Consider the following 27,533-nt stretch of genomic DNA (forward strand, 5'->3'; position numbering starts at 1 on the left):
AACCTTTAGCTAGATTTACCAAGAAAAAAAGGGCAAAAAAAAAAAAAATCAGAGGTTTTTCAGGGCTCTTTGCAAGGGGACTTGGCACGAAATTGTAGCTAACCAATAGCTGCAGTTGCCACCGTTTTGTCTTCAGCTTCATGATGTTTCCCATGGCCAAAAATGCTCTAAGTTGTCTCCAAGTTCAAAGCATTCAGCAAACAATGGCAAGATAGAGCCACCAGAATGGGACACCTGATTTCCCTGACAAATATAGCAATGCTGTATTAGCTAGTAGAGCCACTTTCTGTGTTGCTGTATGGGCATATACAGCAACACAAATTGGAATAGAATGGAACCTGTCTCCTGTTGGCAGAGTCAACCCAAAGGAATGGAGAGATCAGTAATCATCCCAGCTGGTGTAATACTGAATTGCTTCAAAACCAACTCATAATTGATGCCAAGTAAAAGTACTGTGAACCCATTAAAATATGGCATGATTGAAGAAATAAAGTACATTTGAAACCTTAAAAACAATTAGAGATGAAAGAGAAGACATTACAACTGGTACCACAGAAATTCAAAGAATTGTAAGAGACTTTAGGAATAATTATATGCCAACAAATTGGACTGCCTAGGAGAAATGAGTAAATTCCCAAAAACATACAATCTATCAAGAAATAAAAAAAATCTGAATACACTAATAACGAGTAAGAAGATTGAGCAAGCAACCAAAAATCTCCCAACAAAGAAAAGTTCAGTACCAGATGGCTTTAAGGGCAAATTCGACAAAACATTAAAAAAAAAAAAAAAATTAATGCCAATCCTTTTCAAACTGTTCCAGAAAACTGAAGGGAACACTTCCAAATTCATTTTGCAAGGTCAGCATTATCCTGCTACCAGAGCCAGATAAGGACACTACAAGGGAAGAAAACTACAAGCCAATATCCCTAAAGTATACAGATAAAAAAATTCTCAGCAAAATACTAGCACACCAAAACAGCACATTAAAAGGATCATATACCATGATCAAGTGGGATTCATTCCTAGGATGCAAGGATGGTTCAATATATGTGATTAAATCTGATACATCACATTAATAGGCCAAACTATAATAATCATGTAATTATCTCAATGGATTCTGAAAAAGCATTTGATAAAATTCAACATTCTTTCATGGTAAGATTTCTCAACAAAGTGGGTATAGAAGGAATGTACCTCTACATTAAGAGGCCATATATGACAAGACTTCAGCTAACATACTCAATGGTAACAGGTTGAAAGCTTTTCCTCTTAAGATCAGGAACAACACAAAAGAGTCCACTCTCACTACTCCTGTTAAACACAGTACTGGAACTCACAGCCAGAACAATCAGGCAAAAAAATAAAATAAAATAAAAAGCACCCAATTCAGAAAGGAAAAAGTAAAACTATCTTTGTTTGCAGATGATATAACCTTGTATATAAAACATCCTGAAGAGTTCACCAAAACAACTGTTACAACTAATCAATAAATTCAGTGAAGTAGCAGGATACAAAAGAAACATAAAAATCAATTACATTTCTATACACTAATAATGAAACATCTGAAAAAGAAATTTTAAAAAATCCATTCACACAGCACCAAAAAAAATAAAATACTTAGGAATAAAAGGGGGGGTGAAAGATTTGTACACTGAAAACTGTAAGTTTTTTTTTTAATGTTTTATTTATTTATTCATGAGAGTCAGAGAGACAGAGAGACAGAGGCAGAGAGAGAAGCAGGCTCCCCGCCTAGCAGGGAGCCCGATGTGGGACTTGATTCCAGGACCCTGGGATCATGACCTGAGCCGAAGGCAGACGCTTAATGACTGAGCCACCCAGGCGCCCGAAAACTATAAGACTTTGATGAAAAAAGATCTAAATAGAAAAATATTCATGTTCTTAAATCAGAAAAATTAACATTGTAAAATATCCATACTACCCAAGCTATCTATAGATTCAACACAATCCCTGCCATAATTCTAATGACATTTTTCAGAGAAAAAAAAAAATCCTAAAATTTGTATGGAAACACAAAAGACACTATTCTGACAAAGCAATACTAAGAAAGAACAAAGTTGGAGGCATCACACTTCCTCATTTCAAACACTATTACAAAGCTGTAGAATATAGAGCAGTATGGCATGGCATAAAAAAACAGATATACAGGGGCACCTGGGTGGCTCAGTCAGTTAAGCAGTTGTCTTCGGCTCAGGTCATGATCCCAGGGTCCTGGGATCGAGCCCCACATCAGGCTTCTTGCTCAGTGGGGAGCCTGCTTCCCCCCTGCCTGCCATTCCCCCTGCTTGTGCTTGCTCTCTGTCTCTCTCTCTGTATCAAATAAATAAATAAAATCTTTAAAAAAAAACCCAAAACAACAACAGATATACAGACCAATGGAACAGAATCAAGAGCTCAGGAATAAAGCCTTGCACATGCAGTCAGCTAATAATCAACAAGGGAGTCAGGAATACTCAATGGGGAAAGGATAGTCCTCTTCAAGAAATGATGCTGGGAAAACTGGATAACCATATGCAAAAGAATGAAATTGGACCCCTATCTTACCCCCACTCATAAAATTTAACTCAAAATGGATTAAAAACTTAAGTAAAAGACCTGAAACCATAAAACTCTAGAAGGAAACAAAAGTTAAAACTTGATACTGGTCTTAGCAATGATTTTTTGGATATGATAGCAAAAGCATAAGCAACAAAAGCAAAAAACAACAACTTGGACTACGTCAAATTAAAAAGCTTTTGCAGGGCGCCTGGGTGGTTCAGTTGGTTAAGCGACTGCCTTCGGCTCAGGTCGTGATCCTGGAGTCCCGGATCGAGTCCCGCATTGGGCTCCCTGCTCGGCGGGGAGTCTACTTCTCCCTCTGACCCTCCCCCCTCTCATGTGCTCTCTCTCATTCTCTCTCTCAAATAAATAAATAAAATCCTTAAAAATAAAAAAAAAATAAAAAGCTTTTGCACAGCAAACAAAATGATCAACAGAATGAAAAGGAATCTATTGAATGGGAGAAAATATTTGCAAACCATATATCTGATAAGGGGCTAATATCAAATATCTATAAAATACTCATGTCACTCAGTAGCAAAAACTGAAAACTGAAAAAAAAATCATCATCTGATTAAAAAATTAGTAAAGGATTAGAATATACATTTTTCCAAAGTCAACATATAAACGGCTAACATTTGCAAAGGTACATGGAAGATGATCAACACCACTAATCATCACGAAAATGCAAATGAAAACCACAATGAGATACCACCTCACACCTGTTAGAACGGTTGTCATCAAATGGACAGGAAATAACAAGTGCTAGTAAGGATGTGGAGAAAAGGGAAACTTTCACACTGTTGACAGGAATGTAAATTGATTCAGTCTCTATGGAAAACAGTACGGACATTCCTTACAAATTTAAAAATAGGACTACCATATGATCCAGTAATCCTAGTGGGTATATATCCAAAGGAAATAAAATCAGTATCTCAAAGAAACATGTTCATTTCTATGTTCAATGCATCATTATTCACGATACCCAAGGCATGGAAAAAACCTAAGTGTCTGTTGAAGGATGAACAGATAAAGAATATATGGTATATAGGGTGTGTGTGTGTCTTGGCATTGGGTGTACACACACACACACACACACACACAGGTATATTATTCAGCCCTAACAAAGGTGGAGATACTGCCATTTGCAACAATACACATGAACCTTGAAGGCGTTATGCTAAATGAACTAAGTCAGAAAGAAAAAGACAAATGCTGTACAGCCTCACTTTTATGTGAAACATAAAAATCAAAACTCACAGAAATGGAGAGTAGACTGGTAGTTGCCAAGGGCTGAGGGGTGGAGAAAATGGGGAGATGTTGGTCAAGGGTATAAACTTATGATTCTAAGATGAATAAATTCTGGGGAATTTAATGTACAGCATAGTGACTACAGTTAACAATACTGTATTGTATACTTGAAAATTTCAAAGAGTTGAGGTGGTTGTGTTAACTAATCTTTTAGTGGTAATCATTTCATAATATAGATATGTATCAAACCATGCTGTAACCCTAACCTTACACAATGTTATTTATCAATTATATCCTAATAAAGTGAAAAAACACTGGAATCAGACAACAAAGGGCAGTGACCCCCAGAAAAGAAATACAAATGATGACACCCCTTCTATTGCCCCAGTTTACTGCCTTGAGAGAAATTCCTGACTACAGAGAAGGAGAATTCAGGTGGATCCTGATAAATTTTCTGAAATGATGAAACTGTGTCTAAAAAACTGAGACAGCTAGAGTTTGGATGACCAAAGTACCATAGAACAGAGAGCTGAACAGGGAGAAAACTCCAGAGATAGGCATAGGTACTACTTGACAATCAGCACATGTATGTAAAGAAACTGCTGAAGGCTGAGAAAATAATTCTCTAAAAGAATTAATGAAATCAGTGACTGGCATTCATACAGGGTTGGGAACATTTCCTGATCTTACCAGCTAAACTGGAAAACCTCATAATTCATGGGGCACTGGGTATAATGTTCAGAGGATTTGGTATCAGTGGGGGAATTAGCCACAGACCAAACACTACTTGGGTCTTGCCTAATATTTCTTAAAGAGAAGACCCCAAAGGCTCAAACTATTATCAAGTAACTCAACTGCATCCCAGAATAAAGCTTAAGAATATTTTGGGGGGCACCTGGGTGGCTCAGTCCTTAAGCATCTGCCTTCAGCTCAGGTCATGATCCCAGGGTCCTGGGATAGAGCCCCGCATTGGGCTCTCTGCTCCGCGGGAAGCCTGCTTCTCCCTCTTCCACTACCCCTGCCTGTGTTCCCTCTCTCGCTGTGTCTCTAGGTCAAATAAATAAATAAAATCTTTAAAAGAAAAAAAAAAAAGAATATTTGGAAAAACACAAATGTATCTAGTTAGCAACAGGGTAAAGGTATTGATGTCTGAAATCCAACAAAAAATTATTAGACATGCAAAGAAACAGGAAAATATAATCCATAATAAGGGGGATCAATCAAGCAAAACCAACTCAGAATTGACATAGATGTTAGAACTAGCAGATAAGGAACAGTTATTATGACCACATTTCATCTGTTCAAAAGTTAAACAGAGAGAAGGAAGATATAAAAAACATATTAAACATAAAAAAGATCCAAGTTGAACTTTGAGAAATGAAAATTAAAATGCCTGAACTGAAAAATACAACCAATGGGATTTATTGCAGATTATATATTGTAGCTTCTACCTTAAGGACTTAGGAAAAAAGAGCAAATGAAACCCAAATTAAGTAGAAAAGGGAAAATAATAAAGATCAGAGAGGAAATCAATGAAATGCGAATAAGAAAAAACAACAGAAAAATCAATGAAACTAAAAGCTGGTTCTTTAGAAAAAACTGAAAATGCAAAAACCTAAAATAACAAACACATCTAAACAAGACTAAGAAAACGAAAGAGTAACACCATCTGATATCAAGATCTACTACTGTAAAGCTACAAAAATCAAGACAGTGATTTGCTAGCAATAAAGATAGACAAAGAGATCCAATGAAACAGAAGAGAGTCCAGGAAGAGGTTTACATGTACATGTAAAGGTGATTTTTCAAAGTCACAAAGGCAATCTACTGGAAAAAGGACAGCTTTTACAACAATCAAACTTCTGGAAGAAACTAAGAAATTCCTTTGCGATCCTCAGTTAGGCAAAGTTTTCTTAGATATGACACAAAAGCAAGATTTGTAAAAGAAAAAAAAAATGGATAAATTGGACTTTGCTGAAATTGGACTTGGCTGATAGACTGTGCTATCCTGGTTCACTGCTTATAGATGACGTCCTAAATATGAAACTGGGCTTCCTGCAGATGATCCTCATTCCATATTTAAAGTGCCTTTAAAAATGCCTAAAAAACAACCTTTTCCAAATAAAGAAAAAAAATGGAGGGTTACAAGGGGGGGGGGGGGGGGGGATGGGTGAAGTAGGTGATGGGGATTAAGGAGTGCACTTATCATGAGGAGCAATAGGTTTTGTATATAAGTGTTGAATCACTAAATTCCTCTGAGACTAATATTATATTGTATGTTAACTAACTGGAATTTAATAAAAACTTGGGGGAAAAAAGTAAAAATGCCTACAGGTTAGGTTTTTCAGAGATTTGTTGTATACTTCAAAAGTTTTAAAATTCTCCTGAATAAAACATTTGACAAAAATCTTTATTAAAACATGAAGTTGCCCTACTAATACCCAAACATAAGCCCCACTCTTCAAGGAATTCAGTGGATCTGTCCAAAAATATGAAAACCAGTACATTCTTACTTTCTAGTCAGAATATGAAAAAACAGTGAACTTGTAGCCTAAGTGGGATGATTATACAGCACTCTCAGAAAAATTAAACTTTTATCATCAGAAATATATTTAATATTTAAAACAGGTTGCCTTTCTTAAACACTTTCAACAATTATGCCATGAATGTTGGAACAATAAAGATCTTAATTAAGAGAAAGAACCTAGGCACAAATAATATTAGGAATGAAAAGAAAATTATAAACACAGACCAGGAATGTTAAAATTCATCACAAAATACTATAAACCTATTCAGGCACTTAACTTAAAAACATGGAAAAAGTAAGTAATTTCTAGAAAAAATTAAATTACCAAATGTATTTAAAAAGAAACAAATTGAATCACTAGTCAAAATCTATTGAATTAAAAAAATTCTAGGTCCAGGCATTTTTATTTATTTATTTTAAAGATTTTATTTATTTATTTATGAGAGACAGAGAGAGAAGCAAAGGCAGAGGGAGAAGCAGGTTCCCCGCAGAGCAGGGAGCCTGATGCCACACTTGATCCCAGGATGCTGGGATCACAACCTGAGCCAAAGGCAGACACTTAACCTACTGAGCCACTCAGACACCCCTAGGCATTTTTATATACGAGTTATAAAAATCTTCATAAAACAGTTATCTGAATTGAAGTTTTCTATGGATTATATTAAGAGAGGATCCTCTAAAATTCCATTCCTGAGATTAGTATAAGGTTGATATAAAAGGAGTATAAAGATCAAGAAAAGGAAAATAAAAAAGCCAATTCAATTTAAATCTTATTTTCAAAATCTGAAGTGTTATATTAACAAATACAGCAATGTATTTAAAATGACATCATGACTACCCACACTTTATCCAAGAATAACAGATTGGTTTATCATTAGAAAAGTTATTCATGTAAATTCACTGCATTAACAAATTAAAGAAATAAAAAAACAAAATAAAGAAATAAAATAAAATTCCTCAATAGAAACAGGAAAAAAATTGTTTGACAAATTTTAAAATTTACTCATTATAAAATTTTTTTTTTTATTGTTGTTAGTCACCATACAGTACATCATTAGTTTTTGATGTAGTGTTCCATGATTCATTGTTTGCACATAACACCCAGTGCTCATTATAAAACGTGCCCTCCTTAATACCCATCATTTTAGGGGCACCTGGGTGGCTCAGTTGTTAAGTGTCTGCCTTCAGCTCAGGTCATGATCCCAGAGTCCTGGGATCAAGCCCCCCCACACACACACACATCAGACTCCCTGCTCAGCAGGAAGCCTGCTTCTCCCTCTCCTGCTTCTCCTGCTTGTGTTCCCTCTCTCTCTCTGTCTCTCTCTCTGTCAAATAAATAAAATCTTTAAAAAAAATACGCATCATTATAAAATTCTTAACAACAAGGAATGGTAGGCAAATTCCTTAACTTGATAGGTGTAGCTATCATAAATTCATAGTAAATATCACATTCCATGGATCAAATAATCAAAAGTATTTTAAAGTTAAGAACAAAAGAAGGAATGTCTGCCCTTTCCTGCTTCTATTTACCCTGTGCTGGAGTCTTAGCCAATGTAGTAAGAAGGAAGACAAGCAGAGAAAAGGAAGAAACTGGTGTGTTATTCACAGATGATACGATCTTTAATGTAGAAAATTCAAAATAATCTACAAATTAATTATACTAAAAGAGTTTAGGGGAATTGCTAGATACAATATTAAGGTATAAAAATTAGTTTAATGTTCCTAAACAACAATAAGCACAAATTGCAAAATGTATCTTTAAAAAATATCACATTTAAAATAGTAACTAAAAAATAATCAAGTACTAAGGAATAAATCTAACAAAAGAGCAACATGAGTTGTATGAGGGCAAAAAACCCATGTATTTTCTGAAGAAGTAATTGTTCCCCAAATTGACCCGTATATTAGATGCAATTCTAATAAAAAATTACCAAAAAATTTTAACTGAATTTGACAAGGTGATCCTAAAATTCATATGAAAAACCAAAGGCCTCAAATAGACTAGATAATTTTGCAAAATAATAATTAATACATTAAAACAGTGTGGTATTGGCATTAGGTCAGATAAACAGACTAATGGAACAGAATAAAGTACCTAGAAATAGATCCCACATGTATGACAGAGTTATCATTCTAAATTACTGGGGAAAAGATAAATTTATTCAATAAACGATCACTGAGATATCTGGCTTCCTACTTGGAAAATGTGAAAAATAATCTGACAATTAAAACTTTTAATTTTTGGAAGAAATTTTACATTCTTCAAGATATTGGGAAAGAGAAGAATTTAAAAAATAAGATTTTAAAAGTCCAGGGGCACCTGGATGGCTCAGTCGGTTAAGTGTCTACCTTCGGTTCAGGTTCAGGTCATGATCCCAGGGTCCTGGGATGAGCCCCACCTGGGGAAATCCCTGCTCAGCGGGGAGTTTGCTTCTTCCTCTCCCTCTGCCTCTGCCACTCCCGACCCCCCCATGCACACACACGAGCTCGCTCACTCTCTCTAATAAATAAAATCTTAAAAAAAACCCGAAAGATTTTAAAAGTCCAAACCATAAAAAGAGAAACTGATAAATCTGACTGCCCTGAATAGGAATTTCTATGCAATACAGTTATATGCAAGTCATAGATGTACAGGAGAATGGAAAATAGCTAATTATATAAAGAAAAAAACTAATAGAAAAATGTGCAAAGTATATGAACTAGCACTTCATAGAAAAGGACTTTACTGATTAATACTCCTGAGAAATGATCAGCTCTAAAATTTTACTAACTAGGATATTCAAATTAAAACAGAGATACCATTTCTCACCTATTAGACTGACAACAATTAAAAAGTATGATACTGAATGGTGGTGAGGATATAGGGCAGTATTTGGAACTACTCTATTAGTTTGCTAGGGCTGCCGTAACAAAATACCATGAACTGGTGGTTTAAACAATAGAAACTTATTTTCCCACAGTTATGAAGGTTAAAGTCCAAAATCAAGGTTTGGTTTCCTCTGAGGCCTTTCTCTTTGGCTTGTAGATAGCCACCTTCTTATGTGTGTTCACGTGGTCTTTCTTCTGTGTGAGTGACTCCCTGAGGTCTCTTTTGTGTATCCAAGCATCCTCCTCTTATTAGGACACCAGTTAGATTGTTTTAGGGACATTCCTAATGGCTTCATTTTAACTAATAACCTCTTAAAAGCCCTACTCTAAATATAATCACGTTCTGAGCTACTGGGGGATAGGGCTTCAACATACAAATCTGAGGGCCAGGGGAGACACAATTCAGCCCATAACATATAATAAAGGTAGAGAGGTAAATGTAGAACAATCCATTTATAAAATAGCCGTGAAATTACTTCAAAGTCAAGGATGCCCATATATTAAGACTGAGCATATGTCCTTCCAGGAAATCACCTTAGAGAGACTTTAGCACAAGGAGATATTTTCTATTTATCAATAGAGTAATGGGTCTATCTCCAAGTACGACTTATGCAAAATCCTGCACAAGTATCACAATGTTGAATGAAAGAAGTCATAGAATACATACATATGTAGTATGACACATTCATATAAATCTTTAAAACACATAAAACAACATGCTTTCATACATATATACATAATATAAGAATAAAAGTATGGACAGAAGGTATATATGACACTCAGAATAGTGATTACCTCTGGGAAGGGAGGAATGAAAATGGGACTGAGGAAGGGAGTAATATCTGTATTTTTTCTAACAATCTGAAGCACAATGTCAACACTTATTCAATAGGAGTAACAGGGACATGGAATTACATTATTTTCTGAGCTTCATGTATGTATTAAAAATACTCTTTAATTACAGAGACATCTCTTAAAAAACTAGATAAAAATTGGGTAGATGCTCATCATTAATGCTATTTAACTCTCAACTTCTGGTATCAGGCAACACTGCATATTACAATACTGCTATAAAAATATCAAGTGGACTGTCCTTTATTTAAAAGAGATTAACCAACATAGTTACTCATCATCTACCTAAACTTTGGTTATGGGACAAGAGCTCCTACCATAAAAAGAATTAAAAACAAAAAAAGAAAGAACACAGTTTATAAAGAGAATCTGTAATAGTGGCACCCTATCAATAAACCACTAAGACTAACATAAATTTGGACCATTTATAAATATGAACTAAACTGGTTGAAAATTGGCATTATATTCAATAACTCATAGATGCTCAATATTTTTTCAGTTAGAATTTCATGGGACTAAAATATTCCTAGCAAAAGCACAAAAAAAATTACATTTATTCAAATGTCAAGCTTTGCCAAGGGTCTGTCAAATTAGATGGAAGAGCCGGGCCTTCTCTCTTTTGAGAGAAAATACCATTTTATTCAAATGAACTGCTTCTTGTCATTATACCTACCCATTTTACCTAATGTGCACAAATTAGAAATGGAACCCAAGAAGAAATAGAAGGGTCAAGCAACCACATCAGTTTTAACAGAATAATCACATGGGATAATCTGTATCCAAATCCAGCTCTGTGATACTATAATATCAACATTAAATAGAGGTCTCAGGCTCAATTCTCCAAGGAAATCTGTGACCAAGTTTATTTTGACAAGTGAAATAGAAAGTGTAAATTAGACCATTCTTTCATCATCCAACAGCCTAAAACAGAACAATCTAGACTGATAGTTGTCCCTGCTTACTTCAAACGTGACAACAGCACCCCTGTTAAAAGAAGGCATTTTGGACAAAACATACAAATTAAGGTAATGAGTGATTGTTTTAAAAATTGAAGGTTTCACCTCCAAATTTTTTTTTGACAAAAGTGTAATTGCTTATTTGCTTATTCACTGTACTGCGAATTTTTCTGAAATCTTATTTACATAAAGTTTCTTTGAAAATATAGTATATGGGGCGCCTGGGTGGCTCAGTTGGTTAAGCGGCTGCCTTCGGCTCAGGTCATGGTCCTGGAGTCCCGGGATCGAGTCCCGCGTCGGGCTCCCTCCTCAGCAGGGAGTCTGCTTCTCCCTCTGACCGTCCCCCCTCTCATGCTCTCTCTCTCTCTCTCAAATAAATAAATAAAATCTTCAAAAAAAAAAGAAAATATAGTATATGAATAGAGGTTTATTTCTTTTTTAAGGTACAAGATTATATATAATGAATAACAAGTCCAGTCCCCATGGACCCTCAGTAGAGGCAATCACTGTTGGCAGTGTCTTAGGCATTTTTCTAAAAACGTTACACACACAGAGCTATAAAACATTCATTTTACACAAACATCATAATCTATTTAACCTATCCCCTACTGATGGTGATTTTGGTTGTTTCTATAACCACATATTTAAGGTAAAAGCTTGTTTCTCCTCTCTGCTACATTCAAATCTGTGAGGGCACTATTTTATATCTAGCATCTGACACATTCTCTGACACACCATAATTGCTTCATAAATATTTTTTGAATAAATGAACAAACAAATCACTATTTATCAGAGCCAAGGGGAAAAAAAAGAAGGTGGTAAAGGAAAGGGAAAACAACAAAACTCTGTTTGTAGCCAGCTACAGTGAGAAGTGAAAGATCAGTGAGAGGTGAAAAATAAAGCATTTGTGAAATTGAAATATGAGTAAATGGAAAATACAATTACTTTTTCAAAAATCAAATTGCCGCATTTGTTTTTGTTTTTGTTTTTTCCAAATTCACGTTTTTCATTAAGAATGAATACTTCTAATATAAGAAAATGCTCAAAATACAGGTTTTTGTAAAAGTTTTGGACATTTTATTCTAGGTTTTTTGGTTAAAATAAGTGTCTAATCCTGGCCTTATTATCAAGCTATTCTACTGTTAACATCTATTGTTTTTTGGAGAAATTTCTCCATTCCAACATTCTCAATAGTAACAGCTAATTTTCATCATGTACTCAAGGGGCAAGAATCTTTGGTGAGAATATCTTCCGGGCAGAGGATTTACAGACTACTGAATTTTTGTCAAAGCTTATATACTAAGTAGACTTGAGAAACTATTATTGGAAATCTTTTCTTACAAATTAAGAAAGTAGTGAATGGCCTTATTAAGAAATGGAAAGACCTTGACTGCCTGCCAAATCATGCTACTACGGATCTTTTAGATGCAAGGTTTGAAGGTAGAATAAAATGGTTAACACTACAGGGGCGCCTGGATGGCTCAGTCGTTAGGTGTCTGCCTTCAGCTCAGGTCATGATCCCAGGGTCCTGGGATAGAGCCCCACATCGGGCTCCTTGCTCAGTGGGAAGCCTGCTTCTCCCTCTCCCACTCCCCCTGCTGTGTTCCCTCTCTCACTGTCTCTCTCTGTCAAATAAATAAATAAAATCTTAAAAAAAAAAAAAATGGTAACACTACAACAATTACTAGTTTACTAAGTGAAGCAGAACCCCTAGGATAAATGTTGAAAAGAGACTTGGAAACCTTGCAAACCTGAGTATCTTTGGATGTCTGGCCCAGAAATGTATCCTCAAATTCTTCTAAACATAGACTTCCTTACAAGGTAGTGGGTCAGGCCTTTATATGACATAGGCCCAAACTTGAGTAGCTTGCTTACAACCCTGTACCAGCCATTCCCTAGCATTAGTAAGAACTTAGAACATTTCAGAAAATACTCATACCAAACTAAGAATATATTAAAGTAAATAAAATTAGGGGCACCTGGGTGGCTCAATCAGTTAAGTGTCTGCCTTCGGCTCAGGTCATGATCCCAGGGTCCTGGGATCGAGCCCCATTTCAAGCCCCACTTCATCCGGCTCTCTGCTCAATGGGTGAGCCTAATGCTCCCTTTTCCCTCTGCCTCCCTCTCCCTCTGCTTGTGCTGTCAGATAAATAAATAAAATCTTAAAATAAAAATAAAAATTTAAAAAAGTAAATAAAATTATGTTTTGGAAAATAAATTTCTAAAAGGGTACTTTTTGTCACCTTTCAGGCACACCTTCAGTTTTTACAAAATGCTTAAAAGAAATGCTGTTAAAAGCATGCGTGGAAAGGAGGAAACTGCAAGTTTTCTCAATGAGTTTCGCCCGCTCTTCAATTTCTTTTTATAAAAATGATTTTCTTATTTATATGCCTGATATTAGAGTGGGCAGCATATTCTGAAAATCATGCTTTCTGTTTACTAGTGCTGATGACTGCTTTTGTTTTTGCTTATTTCTCATTTATGAGGTGAAAAACAGCTCAAGCAAAAATTAAGTTTTATGTTCAGTGGCTTGTAAAAAATTGCAACAATAGTTTAGTCTTTGAAATAAATAAGTGTACTATTACGGAAACATAACATTATTTTCTTCCACAATTCAACGATGACAATAAACTAAGAAATGAGGTAAGATTTCTACCAAAAACACTAAAAGCTAAATTAGTCTAGATTTAATAGATGCATACACATACTCTCTTCTCCCCAAAAAGTATAGTTATATGTACACAGACATATCTAAAAGTAAAAACATGTACCCTTATATTCATAATAGAACTCTTTGAAATTAAAACAAACTGGCTGATTGCTAGGACTATGATGTTTCTCATGTAAGGGTAGGGCACATTAGTCTGTCTGAATGCTTATCACCAAGCTGCTTATTTCCAAAGGACTCAAGTTTGCAAAACAAGTTTTTAAAAAAATTCATTCCCTACTCTTGTTTGTTCTAACATGAATAATGAAAACGACAATATGGTTATAAACAGCTATTATCATATATGTTACTCCCATTATCTTCAAGGCACTGTGTTTACCATTTAACAGAACTATTTCATTTACAACTCACAATAATCATGAAAAAGGAGGTATTCTTACAGACAAGGAAATGGAAGTTCAGAGAGGTTAAGCACTTTGTTCAAAGTTCCAAAGCTAATAAGCAGTGCAGCCAGAATTGGGAGTCCAGGCTTTTATTATTCTTCCTTTCTGTTAGTTAACAGAATAAAATAAAACCTATTAAGAACAAATTTACTATGAGGTGGCATGATTTAGTTATCCGTATTGGCCAGTGATCTAGAGCCAAATATCCTCAGCTGTTTTAAGACAGGTATAAAGAGTTTCTAGGTCTCCAAAGAAAACTTGTTACATTACCATGCCCTTTATCCAAAGCCAAACTACTCTGGGATATATATCATTCTAGTAAGGATGGATAAATTAGATGAATTAATCATTACCATCACTGTAAAGATCATTTAAATCAGTGCCTTTTTAACTGCTGGTTAGGTACACTATGGTGGTTTTATTTTATTTTTTTATCACAGTGATCTTTTTTTTTTTTTATCAGTTTCGTATAACACCCAGTGCTCATCACATCACGTGCCCTCCTTAATGTCCATCACCCAGTTACCCCTTCCCCCCCCCACCCACTTCCCCTCCAGCAACCCTCAGTTTGTTCCCTAGAGTTAAGAGTCTCTCATGGCTTTTCTCCCTCTCTGATGACTTCCATTCTGTTTTCCCTCCCTTCCCCTAAGGTCCTCTGCCCTGTTTCTTATGTTCCACATATGGTTAGGTGCATTACAGTAGTTTTAGAGTAAGACAGACCTTGATCAGGGTCCTACTAGCTGTGTGACTCTGAAGTTACTTAACCTAAGCCCCTGTTTCCTTATCTGTACCATGAAAATAACAATAGTACCACAAACTGTGATCATGTCTTACTTTTCCATGTGTACCTGTAAGATTTTTTCCATCATGTCTCAAAGTAAAGGCTTTAAGAGAAAAAACAAACAAACAAAAACAATAGTACCACAAAGATTCATTTTGATGACTAAATGCTCCAAAACAGTAGGGGCTCAATAAATGTTACCTATTAACATTTGTACTGTGTTCTATTGTAGAACAGCACAGAACAAACTCAACACCCAAAGAACGAATAATCCAATCAAGAAATGGGCAGAAGACATGAACAGACATTTTTTCCAAAGAAGACATTGAAATGGCCAACAGACACACGAAAAAGTGCTCAACATCACTCGGCATCAGGGAAATCCAAATCAAAACATCAATGAGATACCACCTCACACCAGTCAGAATGGCTAAAATTAACAAGTCAGGAAATGACAGATGTTTTGCAGAGATGTGGAGAAAGGGAAACCCTCCTACACCGTTGGTGGGAATGTAAGCTGGTGCAGCCACTCTGGAAAACAGGATGCAGGTTCCTCAAAAAGTTGAAAATAGAGCTACCATACGATCCAGCAATTGCACTACTGGGTATTTACCCCAAAGATACAAATGTAGGGATCTGAAGGGGTACGTGCACCCCAATGTTTATAGCAGCAATGTCCACAATAGCCAAACTGTGGAAAGAGCCAAGATGTCCATCGACAGATGAATGGGTAAAGAAGAGGTGGTATATATATACAATGGAATATTATGCAGCCATCAAAAGGAATGAGATCTTGCCATTTGCAATGACGTGGATGGAACTGGAGGGTGTTATCTGAGCGAAATAAGTCAATCAGAGAAAGACACGTATCATATGACCTCACTGATACAAGGAATTCTTAATTTCAGGAAACAAACTGAGGGTTGTTGGAGTGGTGGAGGGTGTGAGGGATGGGGTGGCTGGGTGATAGACATTGGGGAGGATATGTGCTATGGTGAGCACTGTGAATTGTGTAAGACTGTTGAATCACAGACCTGTACCTCTGAAACAAATAATACATTATATGTTAAAAAAAAAAGAAAAAAAAGAAGATAGCAGGAAGGGAAATATGAAGGGGGGGATATCGGAGGGGGAGACAAACCATGAGAGACTATGAACTCTGAGAAACAAACTGAGGGTTCTAGAGGGGAGAGGGGTGGGGGGATGGGTTAGCCTGGTGATGGGTATTAAAGAGGGCATGTACTGCATGGAGCACTGGGTGTTATATGCAAACAATGAATCATGGAACACTACATCAAAAACTAATGATGTAATGTATGGTGATTAACATAACATAATAAAAAAATGATAATAAAAAAAGATGTGGTGCATATATACAATGGAATATTATGCAACCATCAAAAAATGAAATCTTGCCATTTGCAACGACATGGATGGAACTAGAGGATATTATGCTAAGCGAAATAAGTCAATCAGAGAAAGACAAGTATCATATGATCTCACTGATAATGAGGATTTTGAGAAAAAAGGCAGAGGATCATAGGGGAAGGGAGGGAAAAATGAAACAAGACAAAACCGGAGAGAGAGACAAACCATAAGAGACTCTTAATCTCAGGAAACAAACTGAGGATTGCTGGAGTGGAGGGGGGTTAGAGGGATGGGGTGGCTGGGTGATGGACACTGGGGAGGGTATGTGCTATGGTGAACACTGTGAATTGTGTAAGACTGATGAATCACAGACCTGCACCCCTGAAACAAATAAATTATATGTTAAAAAAAAAAAAAAAAGAATAGTACAGAACACTGTGGAATATCTTTATGGTACATCCCTAAAATTTTATAAGGATTATAAAGAATATGATTACACCTTCTTTTTATGAATTATGCTGCTGAGGTAACTAGGATGACTGGTCTACAAAAAATTTAATAAAATCTATATATCGAAGTAAGTGTTTACATAGGACCATGCTTGGAAAACTTAATATACTATGATATACTAAGTCCTACGAGAGAAAATAATCATAAATATTAAGCTACAATTATTTATTTAAAAAAATTTTTTTTATTTATTTTTTAAAAATTTTACTTATCTATTTGTTTGTTTGGGAGAGAGGGAGAAGCAGGATCCCCGCCAAGCAGGGAGCCCAGTGCAGGGCTCGATCCCAGGACCGCGAGATCATGACCTGAGCTGAAGGCAGACACTTAACTGACTGAGCCACCCAGGCACCTCTACAATTTTTTTTTAAACAAAAGAATCTCTTGGGTCATCAAAGAATTATGTATTTTCGTCTCTGTTTTCTTATTATGGCATCTTGGAGATGTTAGCTGAAAACTATCAAAAGAATAAATAATTTAGTAACTTCCCTAGCTATTTTGCACACCCACACCATAGTCTGCTAGGAAAATTTGAAGGAACATGAAAGAAGGATTGCTTTTAAAAATTTCAGTAACATTAAAATAGCTTCTCATATAAGAAAGGAAGATAATCCTTCTCCAGAACAATAGTCACGATAACTGCTATAAGTGAATTAACAGCTTTGGAAAGACTACTATATAAATTATATGACAATATCAAGAATTTTAACTGAACACTACTGTCAAAGCAATGATTAATAGTACATTTAATCTTCAAACTATGCATACTCACATCCAAGTAAAAAATGTGGTTTTTATTATATATCTACAGTTAAAATCATAACACATCAAAATTATAACTTTCCATTTTGCATATATATGTGCATGTGATCATTTCTGTGTACATTTATTTAACCCAGTTAAGATAAATAATCATTCCTAAAATAAAAAAAATAAAAAAATTAACAGAATTTAAAGGGGCCAAAAATTAATTTCAATTCAACTGAAAAGGTTTTAGATTCCAGATCACCAGTTTGTCAGGTCATTTATAAGCTTCCTTTCCATTGTTAGAAGTTTGCATTTTCTAGCCCAGATAATGTGATTTATGCTCATACTTTAAGAAACCAGAATAATTATCAGCTCCAGCAGTAATGTTTTACAGTAGAAATGATAGAAGAAAATGCTGTAGAAGATAAACAGTTGACTCTCACCAAATTCTTTGATAAAGAATATATGTCAAATTCTACTTAATTCAAAGTGACCTCTCTTCTCAAAATCAGGTAACTGGTTTTAAACTGGAAGTTTCAAACTAGACTGAAGAATACTGTGGAAATGAGAAAAAAAGAAAACAAACTTTATTTTCAGAAAGAAGTGAACCCTGGAAACAAATTTCCCTTATCATTCCGCCTCAAAAAAGAAATTCTAATATTTTCAGTTCATAATGGTCAAATAGACATAAGATAGTTCAAGATAAGTCCCTATCTAAATACTTTTGAAATGTGGCTAATAAAATTGTAGTTTATTAAATCCATTCATGTTAATGATGCTCTGATACTTAATGAGAGATTTAGGATTATTAACTAATAAACATAGTAAACATAACACGGTAGATAAATGTCATTAAGAAAGGTTAAATAGTATATATATTTTAAGAATTCACATTTAAAAGTGATTTTTCATTTTATTTTCTAATTACTTTTTTAAAAAGATTTTATTTATTTGAGAGAGAGCGAGCGAGAGAGAGAGAGCATTAGCAGGGGGAGGGGAAGAGGGAAAAGCAGACTCCCCACTGAATGCAGAGCCTGACTGGGCGGCAGGGGGCAAGACAGGTAAATCCCAGGACACTGAGATCATGACCTGAACCAAAGCCAGACGCTCAACCAGCTGAGCCACCCAGGGGCCCCTCTAATTACTTTTAATAGAGATTTCTTAGAAGTCAAACTGGCACTGTAAAATTCATTATAAAAGTGCATTTTAGAAAAGCACATCATCTCACAACTATTTTAATTTGTTTTAATATAACATTCCTTTACATAGATATTTTAGGCAGCCAAGTTTAGTCTGTATCTTCACTCTGGGACATACAGAATCTACAGTGCTCATGATAAAAATCTGAACATTTCAAAAACAAAAAAAAATCTGGTTTGTTTGCTAAAGGAACAATTATTATCCTTCTTTCAAAGTAAAGGTAGTAGTAGATTCCCCACTTCAAGATTCATTTTAGTTAAGTTATATTATTCTTTTTTTAAAATAGTGGATATTTTCCTTACTCTACTTTTTCACTTAAAAAAGGTAAGTATAAGGTCTATAGCATTGGCACATACTCACAAAGGAGTGGCGTGCAGGTGACTGTTTTACAGTGATTCAAGTAAATAATTCAAGAAAAATACATGGTAAAGATCAACAAGCAATATAGGATTAGGTTGAAAATCCTATGGAATTATGGTAGGGATTATAAATATTACTGAAGCCTGGAAGGACTGATCAATTGCCTGAACTAGTTGCAAGAAACTATGCAGATCCCTCATATGTGAAGAAAATGGTTAAGAAACTACCAAAATACCATGCACAGAACTTACTCTTTGGAGACTATGGTCTTACAGCCCTTTGCAGTACTGATTTAATCAATGCTAGCATTTACAGGAATGTACCTTTCCTAAAAGGGGGTCATTTATATTATATTTGGGACTGTCAAGATTCTGGAATCCCAGACTGAACACCCCATTCGTTTAAGCCAATTGCTCTGCTTTATGATATAACCTACAAGTGGTCTTCATTGACTAATAGCCTTAATATGGCCTCAGAATGCTTCAGAGAACTTCAGGATAATAGTAATACCATCTCTGGTAATTCTGATGATCAGCCATATTTTAAAATGATTCTGAATCTAACATGAAAGAATGCTTAAAAAAAAAAAGGTATAGGTTAATATCATACTTCTAAATTAATTATACCATATACTGGTAGTTCATAATGCCTGACCTATTTGGAACTCAGCTGAGAGCAATGAAGTGAGCCAAACAATCTTCTAAGTAGTAAGGTGGATATCAAGTCTCAGCACTGGAACCTATTTGGTAACTACCAATAAGACAGGGAAAATGGACAAAAGGGCAATCTACCCACTAGAAGGAGAAAAATGGTGTTGGTAGAATGGATCCAATCACTAGTTGTAACAGTGAATATTTACTTTTAAGAGCAAAAAAGGTATCCTAAAACTACTCAATGGAAATTTTATGTTTTTCATTTCTCATTACTCTTATTCAGTTAAAAAGAAATATAATTTGTGGAACATGATTGACTTGCATTTGAAAAACAAAACACTTTATAAACAATAACCATCTTACCATTGCTAAGGAATTTCTGGAAGACTCAGTGAAGATATGCTACAGCATCATGTGAAAGGTAATATAACTGTAAATTTTGTTACTTGAAAATAAAGGAAGGAAGGGAAGGAGAGAAGAAGGGAGAAAAAGAAGAAGGAAGGGAGGGAGGGCAAAATGCCCAATATATCCACAAATAATAATTTTCCACTTGGAGAGCAGCTACCTTGTCTTATTCAATTCTATGAACATGGCATGTCCCAGCCCAAGTACTGGCACATAGTAAGTGCTCAGGAAATTCCTATCAAATGATTGATGCATTAAAGAATGACTAGAGATAGTTTCCCAACAAGTAAGAGAGAGTAATATTTTCCATAAAAGATAGAAATACATGAAATGCATTGTTCCCAATGCTGACAACCCACTCAGTTTCAAACAAAGTTACAATAAACCAACTGATAGCAGATTCATAAGGATTATTTTAGGGGAAAAGGTGATTAAGCCTGAAAACTTCTGAGGTTATATCCTGGAGGATAAACTGTCCTATGACAAACTGAAATGTCCATTAGTATCATTATTAGATAGAACTAGGCTATTTGCATGAATGACATTCCTTAAATGGAAGCCCATCTAACATCCTCTTTTGCTTTCCACCAAAGGTTGAGGTTTGAACAATCTCTTATATCTTTTATAATTAAGGAAGACTTCAAGCCTTACAAATTTTCACTCTCTAAGACAACACAATTACATCCCCTATAAAAAGGCAATGTTTGAATAAAGGAAAAAAATAGGTAGAGGTCACTTCCTCTCCCCCACCAAACATGATCATGCTTTTGTGCATGAATTACAAATGTATACTTATATTTCAAGTTACACTCACAATCCTTTTTGGTGAACTACTTTCTAGCAGAGAAGCAATTATGATACAAAACCAAAGTAAAGGGGCACCCGGGTGGCTTAGTCATTAAGCGTCTGCCTTGGGCTCAGGTCATGATCCCAGCGTCCTGCTCGGCAGGCGGGAAGCCTGCTTCTCCCTTTCCCACTCCCCCTGATTGTGTTCCTGCTCTTGCTATTTCTCTGTCAAATAAATAAAATCTTTTAAAAAAAACAAAAACAAAAACAAAGTAAAAAAATTCTCAGATATATCCATAGGCATTCAGTGCCTGTTTTAAAAATGGAGCTGGCAAAAAACCAACTGCACATACGGCTGCAAACACACAAGGATGCAGAAAAGCCTTCATAATTAATCCCTGTGTTAATGCAACTAGAAACTTCCTAAAGAACTAGGAGGTGAGATCTAGAAGCAATGACCTTTTATTTCCAGTTAAAAAAATTTTTATTATCTTGTAATAAATTTTACACCCTTTTAGTCACAACCAAGTCATGCAAAGAATTGTTATGATCAATCTGTGACTTGCCTGCAGTGTTAACCGTATCAGTAAAGTAAGCTGCTACTAGATTATAAAACTCTCTCTTTCACACACATAGCACAAAAGCCTACTTTAACAGTGCACATTTCCCTTGGTACATTATACCAGAATTGTTGAAGGGAAAGACAACAACTAATTTTCTGCTAAGATATTAACAGTGGGACCCACTTCACAAAGCCCTCTAGCATCAAACTACACTGTCCTAGAGATTAAGACCAAGATAAAGATTCTCCTCAGCCTCCCCTCCAGTGACAAATGAAAAAATGATCATTGGTTTGCAAAACCACAATCATAAAAGCACTACCAAACCTTTAATAACTTAACTTCATTTAATCCAGTGCTATCAAGCTGCTTCGCCATGCTCATTAAGCTATACAAAACCCCAGTGAGGTAAGCATTATCAACAACTGAGGGTTAATTCTTTCCAAGAAAGACTAGGATTTTACTTATGTATCATCTTGCTGCCTGGCCGAGGTATAACACACTTGTCAGAACAAGGACATTCAAGTTCAGAAGCGGAATTTTATGTCCCTTTCATGTTCTTAAATAGTTAAATCTAAACCTGAACTAAATAACAACTTTTTTTTTTCTTTGCTTTTCATTGAAAACATTAACAAATGACAGACAGGCCAAGAGAAAACCACATAGAACTCCCTATTTAAGTAACAAACATCCACATAACAATTCTTATGAGGAAACATTTCCCCCAAAAGACTGGGCTTTTGTTGATACTTTGTTTCCAAAGTATCAACAAAGTACTTTCTATTTTCTTCCATGACGGCCCAGCACTCTATGTTATATTTGTGTGTGTGCCTTAACAAAATGTAGATAAAAGAACCCAAACTTCAGGATGTAACATTTTCCCAAGTAAATACTGAAATGCTTCTGTTTGTTTTTCCCCTACAATGAAATGACGAATGTGTAAAATTCCCCAAAATATAGCACTAACACCACTTCTTCTCCCCACAGAGATTTTTATCAAGACAGATGGAGTGGCAGAAGGAGGTGCAAGAACATTACTATCCTTTGCCCTCAGGCATATGACTCCAGCCTGAAGTATGAAAGCTATTTCTAACAAATACCAAGAGACTGTTAAAACATTGTTTTAAGTAGGGTTTTACTGAGGTACTGAACCCTGGTAGTGTCTTGAAACCTTTTGTCTGGAGTTAAGAATCACAGGTTTTTACTGTATTCCTACTTCACAAAAGAACTGCAGTTCTTCCACATAAATCTCTTCTAGACACTAATCCACTTACAGGAAATGAATGAATGACACATTAGGTTCCATCATGCTGCCATCTAGGCAATAAAACCTTTTCCATTATTTTATTCCCCACTGTTTGCTAAAGAAGGGAGAAAGAGAAAGAGACCTCTCAAAGGATTTTCCCCATAGTATCTATTCTTTGGCCCCATGATGCAAAGATGTAAAAACAATTCTGCAGGTTAAGTGGAGATGTTCAGCTTTCAGCAAAAGCATAAGCTCAACTCCTTTCCTCTATTTTTTTTTAATCCCACGTGACAAATGAACTGGTTATGCTGGTTTGAAAACAGATTCATTGCAAAGTCATTTCCAATTACAAAGACCTAGAATTAATGTTTTTCATTTTTTAAGAAAGATTTTTTTATTTGAGAGAGACAGAGAAACAGAGGGAGAGGGAGAGGGAAAGGGACAGAGAGACAGAGAGCATGAGCAGGGGGAGGGGCAGTGGGAGAGGGAGAAGCAGACTCCCCTGAGCACGGAGGCTCACACAGGGCTGGATCCCAGGACCCTGAGATCATGACCCGAGCGAAGTCAGACACTTAACCAACTGAGCTACCCAGGTGCCCCAGTGTTTTTCTTTTTAAGTGGCTATTAAAATATTAAATTTTCTGCCCATACACTCATGATCAGTAAGTGATTCTTATTTTTGTATAGTTATAAGACAACAAATTGAATTTATAAGAACAAAATCAAGTAGGCAGAGCTCTGAACACATAGCGAGAAGACTACTCCAACAGGTGAGGGGATCCATTAGTATGCCATATTTTGGCTCTTTCCCTCATAGACAGGGAGGGTATCTTTGAAAGGATGCACAAGATTGTGATAGAGGCAACTGCTTATGGGAAGAGGAAATGAAGGGTTGAAGAATGGGTTAGTGGGGGAAATTAGTTGCCACTGTATACCCTTTTATACCAATTGAATGTTTTCCCATGTCTATGGATCACCTTTTAAAAAATTGGAATTCCTTGTTGTGTCAAAAATTATTCAAGTAAATTACATATACCTTTATTACTGTGAAAGGAAGGGAAAGAAAATGAAGAAAGAGGTCTTCATACTGAATGAGTGAAGGTGAACAACTTTTTAAAAAAATAGGGGCGCCTGGGTGGCTCAGTTGGTTAAGCGACTGCCTTCGGCTCAGGTCATGATCCTGGAGTCCCGGGATCAAGTCCCGCATCGGGCTCCCTGCTCGGCGGGGAGCCTGCTTCTCCCTCTGACCCTCCCCCATCTCGTGCTCTCTCTCTCTGTCTCATTCTCTCTCTCAAATAAATAAATAAAATCTTTAAAATATATATATATATTTTATTTATTTGAGAGAAAGAGAGAGAGAGGCAGAGACAGAGCACGAGCTTGAGCCAGGGGAGGGGCAGAGAAGCAGACTCCCCGCTAAGCGGGGAGCCCGAAACTGGGCTTGATCTTAGGACCCTGGGATCATGACCTGAACCAAAGGGAGATGCTTAACCGATGCCACCCAGGTGCCCGAGTGAAGGTGAACAACTTTGAATCAACACCTTGAAGGCAAAGCCCTTGACAAGCAAAGGGTAAATGTCAAAGCATGGTACCTCATGGGAGGTACCATAGTGTTCTCTGTAGAATTATAAGTCTCTGACAAATTCTTACCTTTAAGTTTGCATAAGCCCATTATTCCTTTTTTATTATGTGCATACAGTTAAATAAAGCTATGAACAGACTTTGATATTTAAGAAGGAATCTGAAGAAAAGAACAAAACTGAGAAGGAGGGAGGAGGGGAAGGCAGGAAGTGAACAAAGGGATGGAGACATAAAGAAGAATGAGGACGAAAAGGAAGGAGAAAGAAAATAAAATTGATAAAAAGATCTCTGCAGGACTAAGAATCACAATTCACTCAAAAAACCTCCCCCAAAACAAAAAAACTATTTGCCAAGTGCCTGTTACACACCAGGTACTTAAGGACACAAACATGAATCAGAAACAGTTACTATCCTAAGGAATTCACAACCTGGTGGAAAAAGTCAGACATGAATTATGAAATATGAATTACACTAACAGTCATGTTTGGATATGAGGGTTTGGACGAGACCAAGAAGAGGCAAATAATGTCTGGTGTAGCTAAGGAGCTATAAAAAGGCAGTCACATCTAAGCTATCCTAAAAATTAAGGGAGAATTTGTTGGGTGATAGAGGAAGGGAAGAACATTTCAAGAAGGAAGAGTATGAGCAAAGGAACAGCAGTGTGAAAGAGCACACTGCATTCAGGAAACACGAGTATAATTTCACATGGCTGGAGCATAGGAGACCAGAAAGTAAAACTGAAAAGGGAGGTTAAGGTGAGGGGAGGAGTAGGAGGAGAATAAGCTAAAACAGTGGAAACAGTCAGTTTCTTAAACTGTAGAAGAATTATTTGTTTTAAAAATAAATTGTGTACATACTTACTGGGGTGAGGTTTGGTAGCAATATTTTTCACTGACAAAAACAATTTTTTCAGAACACAAATATACTAATTACTGGTGTATAAACAGATAGTACTATTAACCCATTACCATTACCTATTGATTATATCAGGTCCAGTGGACTCTCTCTTTGCAGATAGTTTGTTGCACTTATTTTGAATTACATGAACTTGAAAGCAGTATAGCTGTATTTATCACGAAATGCTATATGATTCACAGTTGTCATTAATTCAGATTGATCATCTTCCCTCAACAAATAGGTAACATGTAACTACACCTTTATAAAATCAGGCATGCATACATACAAACTAGTTGTGCAAATCCAAGCCCCAGTGATATTCATATTCAGCAGTATTTGAAGTCCAAGAATCCATGAGGTTCAGTGTTAAGACTATGCTGACACCTTTTAAGCCCACTTTGTAAAGTTCTCTAAATGTTACCTAAACAGTATAATTTTATTCACAAAATATTAATAGTACATGTACTAAGCAGGTAAGTTTGCTTTACCAAAAATTTTCAGCCTATTTTATATGTGCATACATACACCCACAGAGCCTATTATTTGTTTTCTTTGTAACACTGCGGCTCTCTCTACAACTACCCTGGAAACATATTAATTCCATGTGTTACTACTCATGTAAGAGAGTAAAAAGAGCAGAAGACAAAGAATCAAACATGTCATTTCTGGGACTCACTTTTTTTCCATGTGTAAGAGTCATGACTTTTTCCTAAATATATGAAAATATAGTAAATAACTTGTCCCAAAATGTATAAATATTTTTACTAATTTTTGTATAAGTTAGGACTTATCTGAAAGGATTAAAGGGATTTTTAAATGTAGGAAAAAAAAAAGCCCTCAAATATCACCACACAAAAATAGCTATCATTTACATTAACATAATTCTAGCCACTTCAATGCATATGCAGAAATAAAGTTTTTATATAAATTGCATCCAATTGATACTGTTTGTGCTTTTGAAATATAATACACTTAATTTTAATTTAATGGAAGCACAACCTCAATGAAAATACATGAACTTCTCAATTTCAAACTGATATTTTCTAAAAGATTAAGGTTAAAAAATTGTGAAAAAATATTAACAGCTGCAATAGTCATGTCTTTATAAGTACATTTTTAATTTCACATGTTATTAACTGAAACATAACAATATTCACATTTCCAACTCCAAATTTTGTGGGCATGCTATTATCCACACTGTCCAATTTTCTAACAAATATATTAAATTCCATAATCATAAATTGCATAAATGTCTAGTATTGCCTTTTAAACGGAGTCACTGCCAATTTTGTTATCAATTTGTTTTATCTTTTAAATAAAGATGGCTGGATTTCATAGTTAAGTGATATTTTCTCAAAGAGTACCCATGGGTATTTGGGAATATCTGACTACTGAATTTACACTTGGTATCTTAGCTAGGAATAACATTCCTGAACAACATTTTCTTTATTTCAGAAGTATACAGAGATTGCTAAAATGGTCTTCAGCATTGACTGCTCCTGGGAAGACATTTACTAAGAGCTTGATGTTCCTCCCTTTGAAATGATATGCTCTTTTTTCTGGATACCCGGAGAAAAAGCAAAATTCTATCATTTAACCTAGATATGTCAAGCAATCAAAATCCCTAGGACACAAAATATTATTTTGACTTGATGACTGTTTATTCTTTTCAGAGAAAATTTCTTCATTATATCTTTGAATAATTTTTCTCTTCCACATTTTCCTCTCTCTACATCATGCAATTATCTTAATCCTGTATCTCTGCTAGTTCTCCATATCTAATATATTCTGTGTTTTTATTTCCCATTTTTTCACCTGCGTTATCTGTGATTATGTCATGCCTTTCTTCAATGTTAGTAATTTAATTTTTATCTATTGTTTTTATCCCTTGCTATTTCTACTTTATTATTCCAGTAATTAGGCTTCCGGTACTACACAGCAAGTATCTTTCTAAGGCAAGGCAACCTGACTTCCATATGCTGAGTTCTGCCACCTTGGAGAAAATCTAAAGCCATTATCTCCGATGGAAACTACAGTAACTAGACATGCCACTTCTTAATCTTCCCTATTGTGTAACAACGTAAGAAAAATCACCTTATACTTTTTTTGTTCCTTGTCTAAAATTATTAAAAAATACATGTAATCAATACATGTGTCAAAAGAGGAGCAGCTTAAAAAAATCCATATTTTTACAAGTACATGTTAATGTTATTTCCTATTACTTCATATTACGTATGGCCAGAACTTTACCCCGGATATCATTTCAAATAAATCATTATTCAGGGTAGAGAACCAAAAAATTGAGAGAGACAGGAGAG

At 35.6% G+C, this 27,533-nt stretch overlaps 1 protein-coding gene and 1 pseudogene across 5 annotated transcripts in view; one reads left to right on the plus strand and one right to left on the minus strand.

Annotated features, from left to right (window-relative positions):
- Positions 1-27,533, minus strand: part of FUT8 (fucosyltransferase 8) — a 316,354-nt gene that overhangs the window by 105,797 nt on the left and 183,024 nt on the right. The window lies entirely within an intron of this gene.
- Positions 135-513, plus strand: LOC118002347 (annotated as a pseudogene).

Source organism: Mirounga leonina, unplaced genomic scaffold (assembly GCF_011800145.1).
Source record: "Mirounga leonina isolate KUSES-001 unplaced genomic scaffold, KU_Mleo_1.0 Mir_82, whole genome shotgun sequence".
NCBI classification, from domain to species: domain Eukaryota; kingdom Metazoa; phylum Chordata; class Mammalia; order Carnivora; family Phocidae; genus Mirounga; species Mirounga leonina.